Raw genomic sequence first — 13,854 nt, 5'->3', positions numbered from 1 at the left:
AAAATTAAAAAATTTGACTCTCCAAATTCGAGCTTAGCCACGTAAATTGAAAAAGGAGTACTATAGTATACGTACTAGTAATATAAGCTACTTTGGTTCCCACATGATTTGTTTAATTTCTTTTTTATTTGGCTATTATATGGGGGCTCCCACATGATTAACAAGATCGTTAAGAAATTTCGTTTCTCTTTTAATTTCATATATTAACTCACGAAACTACCAGCGAATATTTTTCCATTCAGAGAGAAACTCTTATACATCACTAAACACAACCAATGGAAAACCCACCCAAATTACCTAACATACCACCGGACGACACTGTCATGGAAGAAGACATAACCCAATCCCATTCTTACAAAGAAATGCTCCTAGACAAGCAAAATACTACACAAGCTGATTACTTCGCTTCAGAACTTCAATCCACCCTAACGCAAGAAAAAGGAAAGGAAACAACAGGTCCTATCCTACTTTCTCAAGAGGATAAAAACAGGCTATATGAACCATGGCGTCACTCAGTCATCATAAAGCTCTTTGGAAAGAGAATGCCACACTATCTCCTCCGATCCAAATTAGTGGACTTATGGAACCCATTCGAACATGTCACGACCCTAAACCCGTACCGGGTCGTGATGACGCCTCTCGTGAAGATAAGGCCAGCCAACTATTCCCAATTCGAAGTTAAACAGCTAAACAAAACAGTCTAAAACATGTTTTAATAATACTACGTAGCAGATAATATCATAACAATACGGAAGTACAACCCAAACACAGCCCTAACCGGGGTGTCACTAGTCATGAGCATCTACCGAGGCCCGAATACAACTAGAGTCAAAATGTACTAAATACGGTATAATGAAATCGAGAGGGAGAAAAGCAGTGCTGCGAACGTCGGGCAGCTACCTTGCTAAACTCCGATGACTCTGCCTCTGAGCAACCAATACCCGCTACCGGGTTTAGGAATACCTGAATCTGCACACAAGGTGCAGGGGGTAAAGTGAGTACTTCCAACTCAGTGAGTAATAATCATAAATAAAGACTGAGTGATAAGAAATCACGAAAAGTGCATCAACATGCTGTATAGAAGTAGTACAAAACCAGTAGGAAAGCAATGAAGCTGTGAAATCTCTTAAAGCGTCTTAGCTCAGTTTAAACTTCTTCAAAAATGGCTTCTCAACAGCTAAGCAATTGAATGCAAAGTAACTAGAACAGATAAGCATAAAGAATACACCCCTCGGGCACAATTACACAACTAAACAGGTAAATAAGACAGATAAACACATAAAGGTTCGCCCCTCGGGCACAATGTGAACAACTCCGCCCCTCGGGCAATATCTCAAATCAATACCAGCCCCTCGGGCTATCACATAAAACAATACCAGCCCCTCGGGCTATATCTCACATCACAATGGGTACCCGCACTCACTGGGGGTGTGCAGACTCTTGGAGGGGCCCCTTAGGGCCCAAGCGCAATATCAAGCCATCTCGTGGCATCATAAACAGGCTCTTGGCCTCATATCAATATCAAGCCACCTCGTGGCATACAATCTCAGGCCCTCGGCCTCGTAATCAAAATCAGTGTATCACCGCTGCGGCGTGCAACCCGACCCAAAAGATATCCTCACAACACAAGCCATCGGCCTTACTCAGTCAAAAATCACATAAGCTCCTCGGGCAACAGTAAAACAGTGTTTCTCAGCCCAAAACATCATTTAAATATCAATTGAGTATTAAAACTGAGTGAACATGGCTGATTTTTGAAAACAGCGGAAAATAACATGACTGAGTTCAAGTATAAAGTCAAAACAGTGAGGAAATATCAACAAAAATCTCCGAAGGGCTCAAATAATTGGCACGGAGGCCAAATATGGCATTCAAACCAAATAATAATGATACCAAATAGATTTCAGTCAAATACACGAAAAAACCATCAATCGGTATAGACCAAGTCATAGTCCCCAATAGTGCACGAGCTCACGCTCGTCATCAAGCGGGTGCCTCACCTCAATATAGCACCACGATGTGCAATCCGGGGCTTCAAACCCTCAAAACATCATTTACAAAATCGACCTCCGGATGCTCCAAATCTAGCCACCATCAGTACATAATCATTAAAATATGCTAAGGGAACGAAGCCCACTCGAAAACATACAATTCACATCAAAAATCCTGAAATTGCTCAAACCTGGCCCCCGGGCCCATATCTCAAAATCCGACAAAAGTCACCTTAATAGAATCCTCGTCCTCACACGAGTCTATACATACCAAGAACATCAAAATCCATCCACAAATGACCCTTCAAATCCATAATTTTAGGTCTCCAATTTCAAACCCTAGTTCTTCAATTTTAGGCTTAGATTCCATGATTTACTAGGTGGGATTCACATAATAATCGAGTATTGAGTTCAAAAATCTTACCTCCAAGTGATTCTCCTTGAATCCCTCTTCAATCCTCTTCAAAAAGCTCCAAAATCGCCCAAAAATGGTGAAAGATAGCTTCAAAATCGCGGACAATGGCTATTTAAACATTCTGCCCAGGCATCAAAAACCTTCTTCCAGAACGCGGTCAAAGCCACGCGTTCGCGAAGCACAATCCATCTTTGACCAGAAAATCCTTCTTTGCGATCGCGTCTCGCCACTCGCGAACGCGACGCTTCCACAGACTAAACCCTCGCAATCGCGTAACATCCCTCGCGAACGCGCTGACCAATCACACAGCCCTTCGCGGACGCGGATCCTTCTTCGCGAATGCGAAGGCTAACTTCCAGCCTTCACCAGCTAACCCTTTGCGAACGCGAGGGCCTACTCGCGAACGCGAAGGCCATTTTCTCTGCAACACTGATCAGCAATTTCTGCAACTTTTCAAAACAAGAAATGGCCCGATAGACCACCCGAAACTCACCCGAAGTCCTCGGGACCTCAACCAAACATGCCAACATATCCCATAACATCATTCAAACTTGTTCCAACCTTCGGAATGCTCAAAAAAACATAAAAACATCAAATTTGCATCAAATTCAAGCCTAAAAATTCCAAAATCTTCCGAATTACGCTTTTGATCAAAAACCCAACCAAACCACGTCCGAATGACCTGAAATTTTGCACACACATTCAAAATGGCACAACGGAACTACTGCAACTTCCAGAATTCTACTCCGACCTCTATAACAAAATCTCGCCTAACAACCGGAAAACGCCAAAATGTCAATTTCGCCAATTCAAGCCTAAACCTTCCATGGACTTCCAAAATGCATTCCGATCACGCTCCTAAGTCCCAAATAACCTAACCAAGCTAACCAACTCATAAAAATTCCGATCCGAGATCATATACAAACAAGTCAAATCTTGGTCAAACCTTTCAAATTCCAAGCTTCAAACTGAGAACTGTTCTTCCAAATTCATTCTAATTACCCTGAAAACCAAAACCAACAATTTGCATAAGTCTTAATACATCATACGGGGCAAGTCATGCCCAAGAACTGACGAGCCAGGTGCAAAAGCTCAAAACGACCGGTCGGGTCGTTACAGATTTTTATAAATTTTGTCGGGTTCCGAGGTGCGGGCCCAAGGAGTTGACTTTTGTTGACCTTTTGCAAATTGTATAAGAATCATAGTTTTGTTAATTGAAATTGTTTTATCTTGCATTATTTGATGTATTCAAGTTGTTTTTGGATAGATTGAGCTGAGCGTTGATGAATTGGTAAAGGAAAAGCTAAATTGAGAATCGAATTGGCCGGATTGAGGTAAGTATCTTGCCTAATCTTGTGTGGGGGACTTCCCCTTAGGATTTGAGTCTTCTATGCTAATTGTAGTCCGTGCACGCGAGGTGACGAGTGTGTGCTTGGACTTGTGGTAAATTTGCTTTAGGGTTCTTAGGTCCTTACGTTCATTATATGGGAAGTATTCCGTTATGATTGAGTTTCCTAATTGCTTAATTTACCTCTATATGCTCCATACAATGTCATTAGCTTTTCTCTAATTCCTACTTGTTAGTTGACCCTTAATTGCCTTAATTGAAGTGATTGCCTTCCTTATTATTTTGATACTTCTTGATTGTGAGTTTCTCTGTGACTTCGTGCAAATATGTTATATGTCCAATTGTTGTGGGTACCGGTGTAGTTATCACGTGCTTATTGTGTCTAGTTGTTTAGTTAAAGTTATTGTGCTTCTTGGTTTTTCCGTGATCCTTATTAGGTACTATTCATGCTTAAATTGACGATTATTCATGTTGAACAAGACTTATGACATTCCCTTGGTAATTGACCATTGTTGAGTATTGACTCGAGTTGAGATCTATATTGCGAAGCTAACTGGTGAAACAAGATTGGTTAATGTTGATTCCCTTGCCGGGAGGTTATTGTTTCTATTATTGATTCCCTTGCAGGGATGTTATTGTTTCTATTGTTGATTCCCTTGCCGGGATGTTATTGTTTCTATTGTTGATTTCCTTGCCGTAATATTATTGTTTCTATTGTTTGGGTGAGGAAGAGTGTAAAGCACGAAGGGTGATGCCGTGCATGATATTGTGAGACAGAGTTAAAGCACGAAGGGTGATGTCGTGCACATTTCTATTTATGCATATTGTGAGGAAGAGTGTAAAAGCACAAAGGGTGATGCCGTGCCACATTATTGAGAGTAAAAGCATGAAGGGTGATGCATGCCACATTATTGAGAGTAAAAGCACGAAGGGTGATGCCGTGCACATTTCTATTTATGCATATTGTGAGGAAGAGTGATAAAGCACGAAGGGTGATGCCGTGCACTTTCTGTTTAGTGTGTTTCTTTGTAGTTATCAATTCAAGTGTGTTAATTGTTTAGATTTCTTTACTGTTGTGACTCTTGTGATGGAACTCCATAGAGTTTTCAATAATTCACCGTATATATATATTCCCTTAATCCGTTTGAGGTTGTATTTTACATAAAAAGGGATTTCTACTAAGTTAATTTCTTAAATCCCATGATAAAGGTAATAATTCTTTCGATGTCGTATTTTAATTGAAAATGGTACTCTCTTTATTCAAATGATTTCTAAAAATAATTTCTTCTTTTTCTACTGAGTTCCTAATTAGCTTAGAAGTTGTACTCTACTTTATTTATGTAAAAGAGACTCCTTGATCATCTTAATTGCGTTGATTATGGACCCTATGTACTGAGTAACATGAGAACGTTGTTGTGTAAAGAGAGATAGAAATATGTGGGCACAAGGTGCCGAGTGTGCTAAAAGTTTGGTTATTTAGGTTATGATATGAGACTTCGAGTTTGAGATGGCTGGAATTGTGCATCAGAAATGATATGATTTATTGAGATGACATCGCCTTCCTTATTTGAGTACATTTTTACTTGTCTGTGTTATAGCTATGTTGGTGTTAATTTATTTGGTTGTCTTTCGTTCCATCCGTGTTTCTCTTTATTCTTTCTGCTTATTGTAGTTTGTTCTTTCCCTGCTGTTGATATTACTTTGTTATCTTTAGGTTGATAGTTATTATCATATCCTATTCAATTTATTTGACCAGTAGGTGTCTGGACTGTTCTTCGTCACTACTCCACCGAAGTTAGTTTTGATACTTACTGAGCACCGCCATGGTGTGCTCATACTACATTTCTGTACATTTTTGTGTACAGATCCAGGTATTTTATCGATAGTAGCTGTGCGGGTCGTTGCGGTGGAGACTCAAGGTAAACCTATTGCAGCGTTCCCAGGCCTCGGAGTCACCTTCATTTGTAATTATTTCCATTTGTTCCTCTTGTTTCGGAACAGTGATGTATGTATTTTGTGTAACTACTCTTAGAAAGGCTTATGACTTGTACCACCAGTTTTGGGAATTGTAATTTGTTAAGGGTCATTTAATTTAAATTTAGCAAATATAAGTATTATCTCCGTAAATGTTAGGCTTACCTAGTTTAGAGAATAGGTGCCATCACGACTCCTTCGGAGAGATTTTTGGGTCGTAACAATGCTGCAATAGGCATTATAGATTCATGATGGGATCGAGCTGCACGCCGCAACAGGTTATATTAGCGCTTGGGCGAGATCTGCCCCTCCGGAGTCTGACACGCCCACAGTGAGCGCATGTTTTAATGACTCATAATGGGATTGTGTTTCGTGCCGCAACGGGTATCGTACAGTACTCAGTGACTGAGTGTGCTGAGTTATTGAGCGTGGTAAGTGGGAGTGCGAGATAGTGAGATTGAGTACTCTAAGAGTGGGAGTACATGAGTTCATTACTGTGATGCATTGCATTTGACATGTATACTTGGCATACATGAATAGAGATGCATTTCCTCATGCTACACGGTTCTTTCCTCATGCTATCTGAGATTGAAATATCTTATCGGTTATTGAAAGTTTTTGGGAAAAATCACAGTTTTTCTAACTGGCTCATACATTGGTGACTTCGGTGAAAGACTTGGGTTTTACTGTTATACCTGTAAAGCATGCCTATTTTCCGTAACTAAGAACAAGCTAAGCATCACATCTTTTATTTCTTGTACTACTTTTATTATATTGTTATGAGTTTTCTTGGCTATTGGTGTTGGACTCTGATCGTTGTCCAAGCTCGTCATTGCTTTCAACCTAATGTTAGGTTTGTTACTTATTGAGTACATAGAGTTGGTTGTGTAGACATGTGATTTTTGACCCTCCCCAAGATTTTTCATATTTTAGTATGTAAATATTTAGTTTAGGCTTAATATCTTTATTTCAACTTATTTTGACCTTTTTTTTTTACATTATTTTTTTATAAAAAAAATGAAAATTACAAAAATATTTTAGTTTACGTATCTTTGGTAAATTTAAATAAAAAATATACAAAAATAGTACCTTATCTTTATTTTTATATAATCTTGAAAACACAAAAAATAGTTTTATGTTTTATAGTTTAGTTCAATTAATTAAAATTAGTTTTATATTTTTATATTATAATTGTACATAATTTTAGAAGTTGAAATTAGTTTTAGGTTGGTTTATCCCGTCTTTATAAATCTTGTAGTCCATTTTTTTTAGTCTTTGGCCCAATTCCGTAGCCCATAATCCCTAGGCCCATACCCCTAACCTAATCCCTACCCCTATATAATAGTACCTAAAACCTAAATATACACACACCCTATACACCAAAAAAACCCCTTCATTCCCATTGAGAACAGAGCTTCACGCTCAAAAAAACGCACAACGAAGAGTTGAGAATTGGCCCCCTCTTTCTCGTTGACCTCTTTTCCTCATAACAGAGATCAAAATCTTCTCCACCATGTGAGAACCAGTCTAAACCATCCCCTTCCTCCTCTATAAATGACCATGAAACCCAGCTGAAACTAACACCAAACACCAGCAAAATAACACTCCCAAAACAGCATTTTTTTGGCACCAAAACCAGCCGCTGTTGAGTCCCCAAAACCATCTCCAAACAGCCTCCCAACCCCATTGAAACTCAGCCCCAAAGCTCAGCAAAAATCCAACTAAAAGAGAAGCAAAATCACCTGCGAAATAGCTCNACCAACAATTTACATAAGTCATAATACACCACACGGGGCAAGTCATGCCTGAGAACTGGCGAGCAAAGTGCAAAAGCTTTAAACGACCGGTCGGGTCGTTACATCCTCCCCCACTTAAACATACGTTCGTCCTCGAACGTGCCCATAGTTGTTCCAAAAGCCAACCAATCGCCGAATAACCTTACCACGCATATACTCGGGGGTGATCCCACGTCACCCTATCTCATATAGGTCCGATAACACATTGTAACTGAAATTTCACAATCCAATCTAGCCCATAAACCATAGAACCACATTTCTACTTCTGAAATCATCAATACCATCAGAATCTCACATTTATACTGGGAATAAGCCCGAACAAGCTGTAATAACCCATACCTGCAACCTCAGGTGCAATTACATGACGTACCACATAACTCAAACGCTTGCAGCGATAACTTCTAATCACAACAGCCGCACACAACAACCGACTACCGATAGAAAACCTCTTATCAACTAAGGCATCATTCCAACACTTTCATGCACTGCCAATGATAACTGAAACACGCAATAAACCATAATCATTTCTCAGATCAACCATTCATAAAGCCACTTCTCCTTTGGCAAGGACCATAGCAAATTTCTGAGCCAAACCTCGATATTTATCCTTCCAACATGCTGAAATCAAATCCGTTCGTATTCATTACTGATCCCAACGATCTCATCTAATCCAATACAACCACTCTGGTGTCATGACACCTCGATACAGGCTAAAGCCACAACTTGCGCAATACGCGCACCAATAAGCAACAGTCCGAACATACTCAAATCATGAAAAATGACTCAAATGAAAGAGTTGTCCCTCAAGCTTACCAGTACCACCAGAACACAAGGCTGAGAACCCGTCTCACATCATAGGAACAGAACACACGAACCTAACCCGCAAGGTTATACCCCCACATAACTTCGCTGCGATGCGCGATCCTATCCAAACACTGCTCCACATGAAACACCTCAGGTCACTTTGCTCGAAATCGACAACCACGCGCAATTTGATGTCTGGAACCAAAGCAAATCATCATACCAACAGTGAAGCAAATAACATACACCACACCAACTCGAAAGGACATAACCGATACGCCATTCACCGAGCAACACCCAATTACTCTTCCCGATCGACTTCCACTATGAAACCCCAATAGAACCGCAACATATGTGCCTAAAACCACAAATCATAACACCTCGCAACACAGAAAGGTAACTCATAGATCTCCCCAGATTACTAATAAGCTCAATAACAATCGAATCAACACATCCCTCAACAATACAATTCGGAGCCAACCAAGCCGACTCAAGTTAGAACACGCGTCCACATTGGCCTGCCAACGAACTCCTTATCAAGGAAATCCTGAAGCTGCTCCTTCAACTCCTTTAACTCTGCCGGTGACATACGATACGGTGTGCGGCATCAAATCGATACCGAAATCAACAACCTTGCCTGGCGACATGCCCAGCCACAAGAAACACATCCGAAAAGTCCCTCACCACCGGAACTGAATCAATATGAGGAGCCTCTGCACTGACATCCTTCACGAGAACCCAAATAAGGAAGACAATCCTTCCCAGCCCTCCGATGGGTCTTCGAAATATGAAACCACTCTACCAAGAACATAATCCGTCGAACCTCGCCACTAAGTCCGTGGCATTCTCGGCATAGCCAACAGCGCCGCCTTAGCGCAATGGTCCAGAATAACACAACACATAGACAACCAGTCTGCACCCAATATCACATCCAAAATCTGACCTACCAAGCAACAAAGGATCCACTCGGGTCTCCAAACCCCGATAGTCGCTAAACAGTGCCGATACACACGATCCACAACCACAACATAGCCTGAACATGAGAACTCCCAGACTCCAACTCCATATAGCACACGAATCACCGTACCTGATCCATATTCGACGTCCGGATACATACCACATCTCTAATACCCAATCATTCCACGAGAGATACTCTAAAATTTCTTCTGTGCCGCCAAGCAAACTCGAATATCAGCAGCCGATCTAACAAGAAATCGCCGCAATACTCTCGAAGTACCATCAACTTAATCACATTGCCTTCTTCTGAAACATATACCCTCGTCAAATCACCCCAATTAGCAACACCATTCCCTTAATAATCTGAAGATCATCTCCCAAATCATCTAAAGCTCTTTCCTCTACTTATCTGAAGCTGCTCGCTGCCTAAGAGTTTTATGACCTTCCTTTCAGAACTGAACCGCAACCTTACACACGCAATCTCAATCCTCCACAACATACCGCATATACCATACCATCCTGGGATAACATGAGAACTTCATATCTCTTCCGAGCCACAAGCAACTATGTACTCAACTAGCCAAGAACTTTTCATTTGATCCCAACTAGGGGAAAATCACTATACATCCCATGCTCCTCATGCCAGTAGAAGATATACATCTCTAACCAGTAGAAACCGTCAAGGACTCTCTGAATTTCCATATGCACAAAACTAAACCGTCAGGACTGAATCCTTCTAACTCGACCGAGCTACGCAAGTCACTAAACCCAAGAGAATTGCCGCGAAACACTTGTAGAAACTCATTACCCCGTAAGCATCCAAAGAACTAGTCATATCCTTACCATACCAACTCGGCCTACTACCAAGCTATCCCATCTATCCGAGTATCTTTCTAATTTACCTTCAACTTGATGCTCCTTCTTGCTATAACATCACAATTTCTCAACCCAGACTTACCACACGGGACCCAAGCATAAAGCCACACCGCCTAAGGCTCATAAGTCGCTGAATTCTCTCTTAGATATTCCCAAGAGCACCACGTCCAAAATGCTTTACTCTGAAGAGACTTCCTGTGAATCTAAATCCGTTACCTTTACCTTCTTGATACTGATACATAGTATCCCATAATTAATATAGAGAATACCACAAGTCTTGACATCTTCCAATGAAAACTCAGTTTCTAGCCACATATACAACTTGAAGATACCCAACTATTACATGTAAAATCTTGAACCCATTAGAACCATTCTCTAGAGTCATCCACTTTAATCACACTACAATTAGCCCGATCAAATTAACCAAACAACCCGTGCCTCATTAGCACTCCGACACCGCACAATATAACCTCATCCCAATGCAACCAAGCAACTTCCTACTCTATGCACCGAGCATTACTTACCAACAACAACTCAAGACATTCCCTGAATTCTCACACACCTATGAAGCATACTATAACCTTTACCAAGAATTTTCCTTCACTCAAGCCATCCCCGGTCTCAATCTCCGTAGGCCATAACTGATTCACCAGCACGCCTCCAACTGGAACCAATGTAGCACATAACCGTGCAATCAACAACTCAATAGCAGACTCCCCCACTTGGTTCGAAGCCATAGATCGAAACACACACAATAACTCATAATGCATATACTCTATTGCCGCCACTATACCATAGTGAGATTAAACTCAATCCTTCACCAGCTTGTGAAACACAGACCATCTCTTTAAATCTTCTGCAAATCTCTCACTCACTCTCGCAACAGCTAAACCCACTCTCTTAAGCGACCCCAAATTTAAATTTCAACACATATATTTCACTTAAAAATGGGATCTTCTAACAGACAACGTAAGGATCACACAATTTCCGAACACTCCGCAGGAGATAACCCACCTGTTTTGCCTCAAACTAACATTTCTGTATACCTTCCACCGTCATAAACATTACGCAGTCACTTAGTCTTCCTAAGTCTGAACTCATACCGCAACACAAAATTTACTCCACTCCCAACTAGGAAACATGAAAACATTCTTCACACGCCCATAACTCGGGGCTATAACTCGAATCAAGAAGGAAATCAAGCACCTAATAATTCTTCTATCCTCCAGCAGACCCTTCTCGTCGCTTCCAAATCATACGAATACATCTCGCAGTCACATCACCCTCATCACGTAACTATCCAGTCATTACTCCCCTTAATAGGGACACAACAGAACATGTAGATCCAGAAACACGTGCTCACACAACCAGCACCTCGGTGCTCAAGCTATAGGCAAAAATCTGGCCTCGAGTCCTCCAGACTGGCCCAACATCAGCACATAGAGATCACATCTCGCCCCTTAATCAGGGAATCACAAGCCATCGATGCACATTTGATACTGAGCGCTCGTTCGCGCATACGAATGCGTGGAAGGAATTTCAAGAGTTACTTTTCAAGCTGAATCAAGGACGCACGATAAGAATTCAAGAATGTGAAGTTTTTCCTAAAGAAACTGCAGCCTCTCGAGGATAAATACAGACGTCTCCGTATCGATCCGCGAGTCTCTACTAAACCTGCTTATGACTCGTGAGACCTATGTAACCTAGGCTCTGATACCAACTATCACGACCCTATACCCGGACCCGGTCGTGATGGCGTCTCTCGTGAAGACAAGGCCAACCAACTATTCCCAATTCAAAGTTAAACAGCTAAACAACAATAAAACAGTCTAAAACATGATTTAATAATACTACGTAGCAGATAATATCATAACAATGCGGAAGTACAACCCAAACACAGCCCTAACCGGGGTGTCACTAGTCATGAGCATCTACTGTGGCCCGAATACAACTAGAGTCAAAATGTACTAAGTACGGTCTAATAAAATCGAGAGGGAGAAAAGCAGTGCTGCGAACGTCGGGAAACTACCTTGCTAAACTCCGATGACTTTGCCTTTGAGCAACCAATACCCGCTACCGGGTTTAGGAATGCCTGAATCTCCACACAAGGTGCAGGAAGTAAAGTGAGTACAACTCAGTGAGTAATAATCATAAATAAAGACTGAGTGATAAGAAATCACGAAAAGTGCATCAACATGCTGTATCAAAGTAGTACAAAACCAGTAAGAAAGCAATGAAGCTGTGAAATCTCTTAAAGCATCTTAGCTCAGTTTAAACTTCTTCAAAAATGGCTTCTCAACAGTTAAGCAATTGAATGCAAAGCAACTAGAACAGATAAGCATAAAGAATACAACCCTCGGGCACAATTACACAACTAAACAGGTAAATGACAGGTAAATAAGACAGATAAACACATAAAGGTTCGCCCCTCGGGCACAATGTCAACAACTCCGCCCCTCGGGCAATATCTCAGATCAATACCAGCCCATCGGGCAATCACATAGAACAATACAGCCCCCCGGGCTATATCTCACATCACAATGGGTACCCGCGCTCACTGGGGGGTGCAGACTCTTAAAGGGGCCCCTTACGGCCCAAGCGCAATATCAAGCCATCTCGTGGCATCATAAACATGCTCTCAGCCTCATATCAATATCAAGCCACCACGTGGCGTACAATCTCAGGCCTTCAGCCTCGTAATCAAAATCAATGTATCACCGCTGCGGCGTGCAGCCCGACCCAAAAGATATCCTCACAACACAGGCCCTCGGCCTTACTCAGTCAAAAATCACATAAGCCCCTCGGGCAACAGTAAAAAAGTGTTTCTCAGCCCAAAACATCATTTAAATATCAATTGAGTATTAAAACTGAGTGAACATGGCTGAGTTCAAGTATAAAGTCAAAACAGTGAGGAAATATCAACAAAAAAAAATCCCCGAAGGGTTCAAATAATTGGCACGAAGCCCAAATATGGCATTCAACCCAAATAATAATGATAGCAAATAAATTTCAGTCAAATACACGGAAAAATCATCAATCGGGACAGACCAAGTCATAGTCCCCAATAGTGCACGACCTCACGCTCGTCATCAAGCGTGTGCCTCACCTCAATATAGCACCACGATGTGCAATTCGGGGTTTCAAACCCTCAGAACATCATTTACAACCATTACTCACCTCGATCCGGTCCAAACTCTAGCCCGCGATACCTTTGCCCGCACGAATCGACCTCCGGATGCTCCAAATCTAGCCACAATCAGTACATAATCATTAAAATGCTAAGGGAACAAAGCCCACTCGAAAATATCCAATTCACATCAAAAATCCCGAATTTGCTCAAACCCGACCCCGGCCCACGTCTCGGAATCCGACAAAAGTCACTTTAATAGAATCATCGTCCTCACACGAGTCTATACATACCAAGAACACCAAAATCCATCCACAAATGACCCTTCAAATCCCAAATTTTAGGTCTCCAATTTCAAGCCCTAGTTCTTCAATTTTAGGCTTAGATTCCATGATTTACTAGGTGGAATTCACATAATAATCAAGTATTGAGTTCAAAAATCTTACCTCCAAGTGATTCTCCTTGAATCCCTCTTCAATCCTCTTCAAAAAGCTTCAAAATTGACCAACAATGGAGGAACTTAGCCACAAATTCGCGGAAATGAGCATTTAAAACATTCTGCCCAACTC

This window comes from Nicotiana attenuata, unplaced genomic scaffold, assembly GCF_001879085.1.
Source record: "Nicotiana attenuata strain UT unplaced genomic scaffold, NIATTr2, whole genome shotgun sequence".
Lineage (NCBI taxonomy): Eukaryota > Viridiplantae > Streptophyta > Magnoliopsida > Solanales > Solanaceae > Nicotiana > Nicotiana attenuata.
This window is presented reverse-complemented; position numbering follows the sequence as displayed.